Raw genomic sequence first — 16,955 nt, forward strand, 5'->3', positions numbered from 1 at the left:
ATATCATGTTATCTTCATTATAATCATGTGAGGTGCCTGAGACTGTACTCATTTTCCAGATGAGAACGTTGAGACTTCATGAGGTTAAATCACTTGTTCACCATAATAAAAATGATAAACATTGACATGAAAATGCTTTTCAAGTCAATCTGACAATGGATTTCTAATCGTAGCCAATCATTTTATTTCATCCCGTGATACAATCTAGTTTCCAATTTGTAAAATATTAAAGTTTAGAAGATTCGCTTTTTCTAATGAGTAATCATATTGAATCGCCTATAGCAAAACTTATTTAAATATTTGAAAAATGTACTCACTTGGTGTCTGTAAACTTCTTTTTTCCCCTTCTTTCTGGGAAGGTAAGTTATCATGGGAAATCAAGTGAAGCAATTGAGAGAAAGGAAGAGGAAAGTAGTCAAATAAAAGAAGGATGGTATAAGGAAGATCAGAAGCCAAATATTTATTACATATCAGCACCTGTGATAGTGTGTGACACGGTCTGTCAGATTATGTTACCTGATTTAAGGATTTCAATATGCCCTTTCCCCACAAAGTCTTCAGGTGAAGGAACTAAAATATTGCACAGTCAGGATAAAATCCCAGCATTGTGACAATTTCTCTAATGTCCTATTCTGGCTTCTCAGCCAGATATTAAGAGATATTTGTTTGTTTAAGTTAGCCCATGGGCGTCTCAATTGTTAATTTGAGCATCTATTTAATTTACAACACTTTTAGTAGAGTTTGTTATTATGTAAATCTGCACATGATCATAGAGTCTTGGAAATTGTTTTTAAATGCCAATGCTATTACAAAAAGCTTGTTTTCAGACCATTGTATTTCTCAAAACAAATAAAGCAATAAGAAAAGCTAATGAAGGCATTTTCTCATAATTCACCTTTTTTTCCAAAAATAAGTTAATTTATCGTTCTGCACACACACACACACACACACACACACACACACACACACACAGAAACTAGCATATCCTAGAAAGCTTCTCAATGCTTCGGGCAAAGAAGAAATAAACAGCTAGTTCAAATAAATGAACTTCATTTTTGATCATAACCTATGAGATCCACATGCGGTCAGTGACACAATTATGTGCCATGGCAAGTGGCTAGCTTTCAGAGTTTTCTAATTTCTGACCTTTATTTCTTGTTAATCATCCATGGAAAAAGGGACAATGAGCTAGAGACATTGTAACAAAAGGATGAGGATAAGCCATTCAACCCTGATTGTTGCCCTAAGAAGTAAGCATCAGTATATCCACCTTGGAAAGGTTCCGGCCACTGAGAGCAGACGGCGGTACTAGATCGGACACAGAGATAGTAGAGACAACACTGCAACTTCCTTTTGCTCCACAATAACCTCTCTGGTATCGATGTTTTAGGGACAAGGGCATTTTACATAAATTTGCCAATCATCTGCAATAGTCATGAATAATAAAAACTAGAATTTGTGGAGAACTGTAGAGTGTTAGAAGATTTTTTTTTTCTTAGACATTATCTCTTTTCTTCCTCTGAAAAAAACCAACATCATTATTTTGAAGATGAAGGTATTGATTGTCAAAACGCTTAAGTGAATCCAAGTTCAAATCCCAAATTTTTCACCCCACTAACTGAATATTTGACCGTACTTCATCACCTGCCATCATATGTAAAAACTTCTTGGAAAACATATGAACTGTTGCCACTTTCAAGGGGATATAGTGGAGTCTATGGAAAGTGGACTTAAACAAAATGGTTCTTAATCAGACATAATATTCAAAATGCTCCAGTATAAAAATTTTGTATAGAACTATGGGAAAAATATCTTTAAAATAATCATAGGAAAGAGAATAATTTAAAGTATTTCTCTCTATAGTAATCCCTATTCATCCCCACATTGAGTGAGCACCAGAATCTGCAATGCCAAAGTCTTTTGAGACTCAACTAATTAAAATGTTTTTCTTCAGGAATACCCAAAGGGTTGTTTAACTTTAGATTTTTTTAAAAGCAACAAAGATTTATTGAAAGTGCTTTATCTGAAGAACATCATATAAAACTGTCTTAGTTAACTTAAACATGAAGAAGTTTTAACCAGCACCAAATGATTTACAACCTTAATTTCCAGTTCCTTCTCATTTAGTAACTAGTAAAATCTATGGCTTGAAAGGGATATGGGAAATACCTGTGTATCATCCAGTTTAAATTCTTTTTCTAATGTTCTCTGGATTATTATGAGTAAAAACATGTTATAGAAAAGGAGGAGAAGCAGTGGTCACAGCAAAAGTTTCCAGTAGAAGAATGTAATATAGCTGATATGTAATACCAAGGAAATATAAGAAGCCTCAAAATTCTGCTACTTATTGCCCTCTATCAAATTAGTGGAGCTTCATGGTAAAGTTATACACATAAGGCATTATTTCAGAAGAGTCTATACAATACAAGAAAACTGAGAAATACTATAAATATGTGTATATATAGTGTGTATATGTGTGTATTTGTATATATGTATATGCATAGGTATATATAATTTTGAATACAAGCGTACATATAATAATGAGTACATATAATTCTTAAAGTGTTAATTAATATGCATAATATGTTTCTGTGATTTTTGTGCCGATTTTTCTAGTGTTCCATCAGTTAATGGCCTCTTTCTTTTTCAAAAATGTTATATCAGACATTATAATATACAGACACTGTTCATATGAGTTAAGAAGAGTAAATTGACATTGAGAGCATGAAGAGTTATCAGCTTCCCTATAAGGGCATTTGTAGCAGAAATCATTGGTATCATCAGTTAATCAAGGCAGGATATAAACAAGCTCGACATAACAGTTTAGAGTTAACATAGAATAAAGCAGACCACATAGCGTTCTTTGTGTGTCTGAATGTAACAGATAACTATTGTCCCAGGGAAAAGCTTTAAGTTGTCCTATTCCATGCAGAAATTTTTAAGGATAGAAGATGAATATAGTAACCTAGCTTTTTGTGAAGGAATAAAATGTTTGACTAAATCAGTAGATGCTGGCCGGGTAATGGCCAGAACATTTCAAGGAATCCTGTGGGTCAGTGGCTTAGATCAACAATTCATTCATTTAACAGTATGCTTCCCTGACAGAACAGTAAACAGACCTTTCAGAAACACGTATATATTTGGAAATATAAATAGTAAATCACTTCTGACAGACAAATTGAACTTCAAGAGTACTTGGGCAGAAGCAATTCAGGTATCTAGATTTGTAAGAGTTGTCTATTTGCAGTACATGCCCCAATGTGTCTTGAAGTCAATCCAATGTAATCTATTCACTGAGGAGTTAGTTTATCATTCTCATGAAGGCAGATCACCAAGTATGTGCTAAGGAAACCAGAAGGTTGGACGGAGGAGTGGACCACCTAAAAGAAGGTCAAAAGGATAAAAGGAAAATGCAATTTAAATGTAGGCCACCAGTTTATGGTCTTAACAATGTCCATCCATTTAAAGCAGGGCCACAGTTTCCACCCAAAAATTTCTGCTTATTAATGTCCGTGAGTTCTGCAAATCTCTTTTCTGTCATCATGTGTTGGTTGCTCTGCTCTTCCACTCCTGCTCTGTCTCCTACTTGTCTTCATGATCCCTGAGCAAGGCCACTTGGGGAGCCCCAGGACCTGCCGTCATCCATCTAGGGATCATCAACGTCAAAAGCCTAGTCATATTATGATTTCAACAGAGCCTCTAATGTGTGGGCAAATAAGACAGTACTGAGGTGTGGAAAAATAATGTTTTTGACTTCTGAATCCTCTTGACTAGTTTCATCAGCTTCTGTATCTAACTTCCCATCTCTATGGTGTGCTTATTACCACTCCAAGACACCTAGTGTACATCAGAAGCCTTTCCATTTTAGTCTATACTTCTCATTTCCTTTCTTTTTAACCCAATACCTCGCAGCTAACATGAAATAACATAATCTCTTTTCGATTAGCTGACAAACAAGTGCCCCATGCATATATAAATATACAGAAACAAATTCTGCACTTGTTTGAAAGGAGGAGATGATATAGCCTGTACTAATTAATGGATTGGTTTTAATTATGATTTAAGATTATAAACATGTGTTTTGATTTAGGAACACAAATATGTATTTTGTAAAAAATTATGTGATTTATAAAAGTGAATTTTCAGGGTATGTGAGACCCACCACTCAGCACCCACCATTCAGCTTTCCTATAAGAAAGTCCAAAGTCTTTACTTTCTGCTTAAATTAACAATATTTTTGACAATATTTTTTGAAATTATTCATTGTTCTGACTTTTTTTTTTTTTTTAGACAGAGTTTCACTCTTGTTGCCCAGGCTGGAGTCCAATGGTGCGATCTCGACTTATCGCAATCTCTGCCTTCAGAGTTCAAGTGATTCTCTTGCCTCATCCTCCTGAGTAGCTGGCATTACAGGCATGAGCCACCACACCCAGCTAATTTTGTATTTTCAGTAGAGATGGGGTTTCTCTATGTTGGTCAGGCTGGTCTCGAACTCCTGACCTCAGGTGATCCCCCTGCCTTGGCCTCTCAAAGTGCTTGTATTACAGGTGTTAGCCACTGCACCCAACCTGTTCTGACTTCTTATACAGAATAAAATAAATACAATTTTTGGCTGCTTCTGAAATATATTATATCATTTTTATTACTATAATAAAGTGATACTGTTAGAGCAGGTAGTCAGGAAGACACGAGTAGGGGAGGAGAGGGCCACCCTCTCCCACCAGCAATGTCAGGTGACTATCAGGTGATGGTCAGGCAGTTGATAAACTGTGTCTCTAAAATAATAATTGGTCACAGTCAGCACCAGGGAAAGGTAGCCTCCTCATAGAAAACATCTGAAATCTGTGGTTACCAGCTTCCAGATCACATCTCAGGAGTCTGGAGAAGTGGGCTCAAGCATGTACACTCTGGGGCAAAATGGCAAAGTTTAACTGGTATATGACCTTCTAGGAACACTTGACTGGTAAGGGAAGAACAGCTTGAGTGAGCATGTGCACAGTTCCAGCGAACACATTGCGCATGCAGCCTCTCCCAAGTACTGGCAGGCCAGGGCACATGTGGACAACCTATCCCAAGGGAAAAATCAGGGGAAAGGAGACTGTACGCATTCCAACTTATAAAACACCAAGTCGAAAGTCAAGCCACAGACTTGATTCTCTCAACTTGCCTGCTTGGCCCTCTTCCAAGTATGCTTTATTTACTTTCATTCCTGCCCTAAACTGTTTTAAGAAACTTTCACTCCTACTCTAAAATTTGCCGCAGTTTCTCACTCTGCCTTATGTACCCTCGGTCAAATTATTTCTTCTGAGGAGGCAAGAATTGAGGTTGCTGCAGATCTGTATGGATTAGCTGCCCAAGGGACTATCCACATTGGTAGTTTTTATCAGGGTGTATTTAATGTTCTAGCCCTGAGCTACACCTGTCTACATAAGAAGGCACAAACTGTTGCCCTTTCTGTGGCTGTATGCTGCATATATTATATATATTTTAAAATGAGATATTTGGGAAGCACTTCTGCAATGTCAGAATAAGAACTTCCAAAAAAATCTACCCTTCCATCTGTCAAACAAGCAAGAACACTGGCAAAAATTGTCAACATTAACTTTTTAAAACTTTGGAAATTAACCAAAGGCTGGCAACAGTATAAAGAATGTTTATTCAATAAAAAGTAAATTTCTGTAGGAAGAGTGAATATTGTGGTGTTTTTAACTTGCCCTATACCACCCTTTTTCTCCCCAACTCCATAGGATCCTTGAGAACTAGAAGTCCTGAGCCACTGTTGATGTGAAGACCAGCCTGGCAGCACCCACAGAAGAAGAAGAGATAAGGAACCTCCCACAAAACTCCATTCTCAGAATATTTTTCCTTTTTTTTTTTTTCCATTTTAAATGTTACCTGCCCTGTCCTGTAGGTATTTGAGTTTGTGACCATTAGTCCATACATTTAATTTTTCCTTGATTTCTTTTGGTAATTTTTTCAAAAAACTTTTACTCAAAATTCTCTACTGTTTTAATCCCAACCATTGCTTTCATTTCTTCACCCATGTTTTATAATTTAGTTACATATTTTTATTTTAACAACATTACAACAAATGTCTAAAAGTCCTGAGAATTTTCCAAATTATATCTTAATTCTTAAAGACTTTTTAATGTCTGTTATCAAAATAACATACAATTTTAGAGTTAAATAAGATTTCAAAGATATCATAATGAATTTATAGAGAGACCCTTTAGCTTTCTTCTCTTGGATTCAGTGTAGCTGACACTTACTCACTTAAACACTTGTGATTACAAATTGAAAAGAAATAAAATGGGAGAGCTTAAACAAGAATGAAATACATTATAAATGAGTTGAATAATTAGGTTTAATAAAAAAACTGAAATGCCAGAAAATTTGGTACAGATAATAATAAATCAAATATTTTTCACCATTATGAATCAATTGTAATGCTGAAAGTGAACAACAGATATTTGATACTTTTTCTCCCTTTCTTGTTGGGGTAGCAGGACCTTTTCATTCCTCATAACAGCTCAAATGCATGTTAAATACCTGTTCTTCTATCACGCATTCTTTGAGAACCAGATTCTACAAAGTCCCTCAATGATCTATACCTCCAAGTATTTGTGCTTTTGGATAGTGCCTTCCACAGAGAAAGGGGCTGATGTCTGTGCCTAAAAGGACCTTGTTGAAATGATGGTGTCTGACTTTTGAGGCTACATCATAACAAATTTTGCAGCCGACACCTTTTTCTCTGGGAGTAGTCAGATTTCAGACTTCAAAAATCCTGTGGAGTGACTCACTGAGGAAAACACTGAGTTTTCCTGCCAATACCAGTACCAACTTGCCAACCATCTGAGAGAGCCATCTTGAAGGCAAATGCTCTAGCCTCAACACACCTTCAGATGACTGCCACTCCAGCCAACATCTTGAAGTCTCATGAAAGGCCCTGAGACAGAATCACCCCAATTATCTACTTTCAAATTTCTAACATATATATGTGAGAGACAGTAAAGATTTCCTATTGTTTAAGCCACTACATTTCTGAGTAATTTGTTGTTTTGAAATGGATAACTAATACAGTATTTAATACCTGACATTAGAGTGTTTACTATCAAAAAGCACTTAAAACTTTGGAGACTTTGGGAAAGGGGCAAGGGAGGAATCACAAGAGATTTTAGGAGGATGATAGAAAAAGCCTAAAGCACATTGAAGAGACTAATAGCTTCTCCTCAAGGTCATCAAAGAGTCTTCCAGTGAAGACTTATGGGGAAGTGAATAAAATGTTATTGGAAACTGTAAGAAATATAATCCTTTTAATGCAGTGGCAGAAACTTAGCAGTACTACTGCCTCTGGTAATGCGAAAAGTAGATAATGTGCCTAATGAACTGATTGACACAGGAAATGTTTCCAGCCAGAGTTTTAAGTATGTTGCCTGAATACTACTTACTGCTTTGAATAAAATATGAGATGCGAGTGGAAAGATAAAGGTAGGACTATCATACATAAAGGAGCTGGAATTTGCTGACTTTGAAACTTACCAATTTTTCTAGATGGTCAAATATACTAAAATTAAGAGATAATTTTGGGACAAAGAAACAAATCCAGGGTACTCTTTGGAATGTATAGTAAAGATACAGCTAAGACTGTGGCTGTAAAATATTTGTTAAGATCTCAGAAGGATCCAAGACCATGCCTGAACAAAGAACTCAGAGATATGGCTTCTAAAAGGTTTAAAGGTTTTGTCATTCAGCAGCCTTGGTAGAAGCCCACAAGAGGGAGTGTTCATTTGAATATATGTATGAGTGTGGCATTTGATTAATGAAGTAAACCCCAATAAGGTTCATAGATGACCACAGACTTTTTAAGAAAAGTGTATGCACAAACACACCATCAACTTGAACTAAATGGGGAAAAGAGACTAGAAAATGAAAATAATATTTTGGAAACCAACGTTTCCAAAAGATGAAACCTCGTTTATAATTACTCTGAGGTGCGTATATTTCAAGAGATATATCTCTTGAAAAAGTAACCATGAATCAGAGGGTGTAACAAGAGCCTGTGGGCAGAGCAACAAGTCATGGAGACATGTTCCTGGGCCTTCGAGTCTTACTGAAAGAACATTAATATACTCCCTGTTGGATTTTGAACTAATGTGGACCAGTAGCTTCCGTATGACTCATTTATCATTCCGTATGACGCATTTAACAGGACGATCTGTAGCGATTATATCATGTTTGTTCTATTACTGTATATTGGGTTTATGAGGGGAGAATACATGTCTCTTTAGTTCACATGAGTTCAGATTGAGAACATTTCAGATTGACACACCTATAGCAGTCTGCACAATTATATTTAAATTAAAATTATTAATTTCTATTATGCACTTCATAACATACTTGACTACTTAAAAAATAAGAGCATTCTTATACTTCATTTCCAAGCAAGCAACCTCTTCTTTTTGTCTTGTGTATAAGTCAGCATACTTTGGTCACAATTAGCAAAAACCTAAATTTGATCTGTCTTTTAAAGAGAGAGAGACAGGATATAATGTTCACTGGACTGGGCTTAGGCATCACTAAAGGTTCAGGTTTTTTTTCTGATTGTCATTATTCATTATCTGGATCCTCATGGAGTTTCATCTTAAATGCTCTCTCTTTATAATCAAAATCAGCAGTGAGGACAACAATCTCCCTCACTTAGGTCCCATAATAAGAGAACTTACTGATTCTAAATTTCTGAGAGTAGGAGGACTTAAGTCTCACACCAATCTAAGAGATAGGAAAATGAAATGTATTCATTGAATTAGCTTAAATTGTATATAGTTCTTATCTGGAATAAGTAAAGGTGGAAAAAATTCTCCCTAGTTTCTATATAAAATTATGGATTTTAAAATCATGGGTTGCTACTTGAATTTTAGAAAAAATACAGACCTTATACCAACAAGGTCAAAAAAGACAAAGAAAAAAGTGGTAAAGGGTTCAATTAAACAAGAATACCTAACTATCCTAAATATATATTCACCCAACACAGAAGCACTCAAGATTCATAAAGCAAGTTCTTAGAGACCTGTGAAGAGACTTAGATAACCACACAATAACACTGGGAAACTACAATGCTTTTCTGAAAGTATTAGACAGATTATCGAGGCAGAAAACTAACAAAGATATTAAGAATCTCAACTTGAGACTTGACTAAATGAACCTAACAGACATCCACAGAACTCTCCACCCAGAAACAATAGAATATACATTCTTCTCATCTGCACATGGCACTACTCTAAAATCAACCACACAATCAGGTATAAGACAATTCTCAGCAGATTAAAAAAACATATGTATTGTACCAACCACACTCTCGGACCACAACACAATAAAAACAGAATCAATGTTGGGAAAATTGCTCAAAACCATACAATTACACTGAAATTAAACAACCTGTTCCTGGGTGACTTGTGGGTAAATAATGAAATTAAGGCAGAAATTAAGAAAATCTTACACCCACATCAAAAAGTTAGAAAGATTTCAAACTAACAACTTAACATCATAACTGGAAGAACCAGAAAAACAAGAGCAAACCAACCCCCAAAGATTACAGAAGATAAGAAATAACAAAAATCAGAGCTGAACTGAAGGAAAGTGAGATGCAAAAATCCATTCAAAAGCTCAATGAATCCAGGAGTTGATTATTTGAAAGAATTAATATGATAGATAGATCGATCACTAGCTAGACTCATAAACAAAAAAAGAGAGAAGGTCCAAATGAAAACAGTCTGAAAACAGAAAGGCGACCTTATCACTGGCCCCACAGAAATATTAAAAAACAAAAAAACAAAACAAAACAAAAACCTCAGAGACTACTACAAACACTTTTATGCACACAAGCTAGAAAACCTAGAAGAAATTAATACATTCCTCGAAACATACAACCTCCAAGATTGAATGAGGAAGAAATTGAATCCCTAAACAGACAAATAACGAGTTCTGAAATTAAATTAGTAATAAAAGTCTATCAACTAAAAAAAGCCAAGGATCAAACAGATTCACAGTCCAGTTCTATGAACTGTATAAAGAAGAGCTGTTACCATTTTTACTGAAACTATTTCAAAAAATTGAGGAGGAGGGATTCCTCCCTAACTCATTCTGTGAGGCCAGTATCATCCTGATACCAAAACTTGGCAGAGATAAAACCAAAAAATAATAATAATAATAATAAAGGAAAACTTCAGGTCCTTCAGGCCAATATCCTTGATGAACATAGATGAAAAAATACTCAACAAAATACTAGGAAACCAAATCTAGCAGCACATGAAAAAGCTAATCTACCATAGTAACTAGGCTTTATTGCTGGGATGCAAGATTGCTTCAAAATATGCAAATCAGGCCAGGCGTGGTGGGTCAAGCCTGTAATCCCAGCACTTTGGAAGGCAGGCAGATCACCTAAGGTCAGGAGTTCAAGACCAGCCTGGCCAAGATGGCAAACCCCGTCTCTACTAAAAATACAAAATTACCCGGTAATGGTGGTGCATGTCTATAGTCCCAGCTACTCAGGAGTCTGAGGCAGCAGAATCACCTGAACCTGTGAGGAGGAGGTTGCAGTGAGCCAAGATCATGCCATCACACTCCAGCCTCAGTGCAAGAGTCATATTCCGTCTCAAAAATAAGTAAATAAATAAAAGAAAATAAAAAAGCAAATCAATAAATATGATTCATCACTTAAAAAGAACTCAAAACAAAAATCACACAACCATTTCGATAGAGGCAAAAACAGCTTTCGGTTGAATTAAACATCCCTTCATGTTAAAACCCTTAATGCACTAGACATTGAAGAAACATATTTCAAAATAATAAGAGCCATCTTTAAAAAAAGCCCTAGGCAACATCATACTGAACGGGCGAAAGCTGGAAGCATTCCACTTGAAGAGTGAGACAAAGATGACCTTATCATCACTCCTATTAAATATAGCTCTACAAGTCCTAGCCAGAGCAATCAGACAAGAGAAAGAAATAAAAGTCATCAAATAGAACAAGAGAATGTCAAACTATCCCTGTTGGCAGATAACAGGATTCTATATCAAGAAAACCCCATTGTCTCTACCCGAGTGCTCCTTTATCTGACACATAACCTCGGAAAAGTTTCTGGATACAAAATCAATGTATAAAAATCACTAGCATTCTTATACATCAAGAACATCCAAACTGAGATCAAATCAAAAATGCAATCCCATTCATGGTAATTGCGAAAAGAATAAAATACCTAGGAATATGCTAACCAAGCAAGTGAAAGAGCACTACAAGTAGAATAGCAAAACTCTTCTCAAAACAATAAGAGATGACACAAACAAATGAAAAAACATTCCATGCTCATGGATAGGAAAAAATCAACATTGTTAAAATGACCATACTGTTCAAAGCAGTTTACAGATTGAATGCTATTCATCTCAAATGACTAATGACATTCTTCATAGAATCAAAAAAACAAAACAAAACAAAAAAAAAACCAAACTATTTTAAAATTTGTATGGAGCCATAAAAGATCCAGAATTGCCAAAGCAAACCTAAGCATAAATAATAAAACTGGAGGCATTACACTGCCTGACTTCTAACTATACTACACGGTTACTGTAACTAAAACAACATGGTACTCTACAAAAACAGACACATAGACAAATGGAATAGAACTGAGATTTCAGAAATAAAGCCACACAACTACAACCATCTAATCTTTGAAAAAGTCAATGAAAAACAAGCAATGGGAAAAAGACTCCCTATTCAATAAATGGTGCCAGGGTAAGTGGCTAGCCATAAGCAGAAGATTGAAACTGGACCCTTTCCTTAAACCATATACAAAAAATCAACCCCAAATGGGTTAGAGACTTAAATGTAAAACCTAAAACTATAAAAACCCTGAAAGATAACCTAGGAAATACCGTTCTGGACACAGGACCCGGCAAAAATTTCATTACAAAGATGACAAAAGCAATTGCAATAAAAACAAAAATTGACAAGTGGGACCTAATTAAATTAAAGAGCTCCTGCACAGCAAAAGAAACTATCAACAGAGTAAACAGACAATATACAGATTGGGAGAATATATTTGCAAACTGCTTCTGTCAGGCTTAATATCCAACACCTATAAAGATCTTAAATTTACAAGCAAAACTACTAACAACTCCATTAAAAAGTGGGTGAAGGAGATGAACAAAAACTTTTCAAAAGATGACATACACAAGTATACAACAAGTATATTAGAAAATGCTCAACATCACTAATCATTAGAGAAATTCATATCAGAAACACAATGGAATACCATCTCACACCAGTCAGAATGGCTATTATTAAAAAGTCAAAAAATAACATGCTGCAAGGTTGTGGAAAAAAGAGAAAGAGTATACACTACTGGTAGGAATGCAAATTAATACAGCCATGTGGAAAGCAGTTTGAAGATTTCTCAAAGAACTTAAAACAGAATCACCATTCAACCCAGCAATTCCATGATTGGTTATATACATAAAGGAATATAAATTTCTCTACTATAAAGAAACATACACATGGATGTTCATCACAGTACAATTCACAATAACAAAAACATGGAATCAACCTAAATGCCCAATATCAATAGACTAGATTAAGACAAATGTGGTACATATACACTGTGGAATACTATGCAGCCATGTAAAAGAACGAGATCATGTCACTTGTAGCAACATGGATGGAGCTAGAGGCCATTATCCTAAGCAAACTGATACAGGAACAGAAAATCAAATACTGCATGTTCTAACTAATGAGTAGAAACTAAACACTGAATACTTGTGGGCACCAAGAAGGGATCAACAGATGCAGAAGCCTCCTTAAGGATGGAGGAAGAGAGAAGGGTAAGAATTGAGAAAATACCTATCAGGTACTATGCTGATTACCAAGGTGATGAAATTATCTGCACATCAAACCTTCAAAAAATGAAGTTTACCTATATAACAAACCTGTACAAGTACACTTGAAACTAAAATAAAAGTGAAATAAAAATTCTAGATTTTGAGAAAATTGAGGACTGCACAAATGCAGATTATATCCTGGTTTTTTGTTGTGCCTTAATATTTTTCAATTGTCTTTTGAAAATATTTTTATAAATGTATGGGGTATAAATGCAATTTTGTTACACAGTTGTCAAGTTAGAGCTTTTACAATACCAATCACCTGAACAATGTACATGGTACTCAATATGTAATTTCTCATTATCCATTCTCCTCCAACCTCCTCACGTTACAAGTCTATCATTACACTCCCTACATCTACGTATGCCCAATTTTTAGCTCTCACTTATGAGAAAAGCATGCAATATTTGTCTTCCTGTGTCTGACTTATTTCACTTGAGGTAATGACCTCTAGTTCCATCCATGTTTCTATAAAAGATATGATATCTTTTATGACTGAGTAGTATTCAATGGTGTATAGATGTCACATTTTCTTTATTCAATCATTCGTTGATAGACACTTAGGTTGATTCCATATCTTTGTTATTGCAAATAGTGCTGCAATAAACACATGTGTGCGATTATCTTTCTGATATGTTGATTTTTTTTTTCCTTTGGGTAGATACCCAGTACAGGGATTGCTGGATCAAATGGTAGATCTACTTTTAGTTTGTTGAAAATTTGCTATGCTGTTTTCCATGAAGGTTGTACTAATTACACTCCCACCAACAGTGTATGAGTACTCCCTTTTTTTCCACATCCTCACCAACATCTATTGTGCTTTAACTTTTTAGTAATAGCCATTTTGACTGTAGTAAGATGATACCACATTGTGGTTTTACTTTGTATTTCTCCGATAATTAGTGATGCTGAGACTTTTGTTCACACATCTGCCAGTCATTTGTGTGTCTCCTTTTGAAAAATACCTATTCGTGTATTTTGTGTGCTTTTTAATGGAATTATTTCTTGTTGTTCTTGTTGTTGTTGAGTTATTTGAATCCCATGTATATTCTGGTTATTAGTCCCCTGTCAGATGTATAGCTTGTAAATGTTTTCTTCCATTCTTGAGGTTGTCTGTTCACTCTGTTGATAATTTCTTTTGCTATGCAGACACCTTTGTTTTTGAGAGTAAATAGGGCTCATTTTTGGTCTCACAGCTTATTTTTTGCAGGTGAATAATGGAGACACGTTTTTGACTGAAGAGGGCAATGAATCAGATATGATATGGTTTGGATATGATTTCAGTACTTGCTTCTCAGACTTTATCTGCTTCCAAAGTAATTTAATCTAGGGGAAAGAAAAAGTTAATACCGATGGCCTGTGATTTATTTCTTCCATGGTCATAGGGATGCAGATGGATGTGGAATGTTCACATCAGAAGGAAAAGAAGGTTATAAAGTTTAATCTCCAACATGGTAACTACATGTATTAGTCAGTTTTCATACTGCTATAAAGAACTGCCCAAGACTGGGTGATTTATAAAGGAAAAATGTTTAATTGGCTCACATTTCCACATGGCTCAGGAAGCCTCAGGAAACTTACAATCATGAGCGAAGAAGGGGAAGAAAGAAGGCACCTTCTTCACAAGGCACCAGGAAGGAGAATGAATGTAGGAGGAACTACTAAACACTTGTAAAACGATCAGTTCTCATGAGAACTCACTCACTATCATGAGAACAGTATGGGGGAAACTGCACCTAAGATCCAATTATCTCTACCTGGTCTCTCCCTTGATACGTGGAAATTATGGCATTATAATTCAAGATGAGATATGGGTGGGGACACAAAACCTAATGATATCACTAGATCTTCAGGTAAATGCACTAATAGATGCTCGGAAGAGAATCTTGGTTTTTATGTGTTTTTTAGTATTTTCTTAGTTGTACATTGCTTATGATCAACACTCCTAGAATCTGTGGATGTTGTAGATATAGATCCCTGGAGAATGCCACACAATAGTTCTTTTTATGCACTAAACCTTATGTAATACGACTCGTTATGGAGCATGACTGCTTTAATCCTTCACTTCACAGTCTGAGCCTCAGAGAAATTAAGTAACTCACCTGATTCATGCATTCATTAACTGCTAAAAGCATAATTTGCATTTCAACTGTTTGTTACTTGAGGTGATGTTTGCAACTATTATACTATGATAATTAATAGAATAAGAAAAATGCAGAATGTTTTGCTTTTTATAATTTATTTACTATTTTGGCAACACATTAAATACCTATACTTCAGGTCATGGTATATTTTGGAGGCCCTATTTCTCTGAAATTAATATTAACTCTAATTGTCCTCAAAGTATAGGCTCTAAGGTCAGAAGACTATATATTTTTTTATTGGTTGAAGTTAAGTCATTTTACTGAAACTGGTAAAATTAAATGAAATCTATTGATTGCATATCCCCTATATATATATAAAAGTATAAAGACTTGTACAAGCTATGAAAGGATATGTTACGGAAGTCTTCCTCCACCTTCTCCTCTCCTCTTGCTTTTCTGAAATATTACCCTTGATTGGACTTATGCACTTAGTGATTTGGAGGACAGAATGTCATGCCTTCTGGGGCAAAAGCCAGATAACTTATATATGGAATGCAAATCTGCATGTATAGATAATACAACCTTTAGTAAATTTAAGGGAAATGAAAACAACTCATGAAACAGAATGTTTCAGCATTTCTGCTTTCATTCGCATTTTAGAGATTTATATATTTTATCCAGATTTTCTCAATGACTGAAATACCTCTTTCTTGGATCCCCCCTAACAAGTAGTTCTGATTTAGAAAATAAAATTTTATTCTGAAGTTTTTTAAGTCAAAGGTAAAACAGAACATTTTTTTAATAATTAGAAAGTATGCTTAGTTAATTTTCTCACCTTTCTCTGTTGTCATTATCAGATAAGCTAAGTCATTTAGATGATCATTATTTCTGTTTCATAATAAATTAATGTAAATACTTGAAAGTGAGCCCTCTATTGTTGTGAAAATACCAGCTCGTCAAAACTGACTGAAAATCAAAGCTGTGATAACGACCACCTGCACAATAAGAAGTAGAAGATTGTCTCAAATTCAGTCTCTGCTGGATTCCCTTTGAAATGGTCAGTTATACTAAATATTCATAGCTTTCAGTAAGCTCTAAACAACAACAACAACAAAAAAACAGAATCAAATCTGCTGAACTCGTATTCATTAACATGTATACTCAGAGACATAAAGGTTAGAAGCTCTCCATGGTTACCATTAAATTAAAGTATTCTGAAAAAGATGACAATTGTAAGTATAACAGAAACAATAGAATGAAAAGTAGGATTTATTTTAATAGTACATTGGCATACACCCTGTCAGGTAATTTAAAGTCTAGAGATACTAAAACATAATAATAATAATAATGCTTAGGCTAGAGTTAGTTTAATTACACGTCAACAGCTAATACCACAGAAACACTACTAGATCCATTTTTATTTGCCGTACACCTGATTTTTAATATTTGCTTTAAGATTAAAACTTTATATTAATGTATAGTAGGTACATTATTAAATACAGGCATTAGAAAGTCTTTATGTTAGTAGAAGCGAGAAATCATTTGGAGCTGAGAGTTAGCCCTACTGGATTGTCACTATTATGAGACTGGCAAAATTTTTGTGACATTTGTTTTTCCCTGAGGAGTTAAATGTCTCAGGAAGAGATGCCATGTAATATTTGTGACAATTGGTAGTATGGAGGGTAATGTCTTATATTTTAGGAATTTATAAAAATCTAAAGATTTCTATTCTTAAAATATCAACACTAAATTGAGAGCATTATAGAGAAAGTCATGGAACCAACATTTCGTTAATACAAATATCTCGGAATAGAATGTACAATTAAAAGGATTCTGAGACATATAATTCTATTCTACAAATTCTTACAAGTACATATTCTAAAAGGTCTTTAATTAAATCAAAGTTCTTGGAGGTAGCTTAAATAATGTTAATGTAAACTCT

This window comes from Macaca fascicularis, chromosome 8, assembly GCF_037993035.2.
Source record: "Macaca fascicularis isolate 582-1 chromosome 8, T2T-MFA8v1.1".
Classification (NCBI taxonomy): domain Eukaryota; kingdom Metazoa; phylum Chordata; class Mammalia; order Primates; family Cercopithecidae; genus Macaca; species Macaca fascicularis.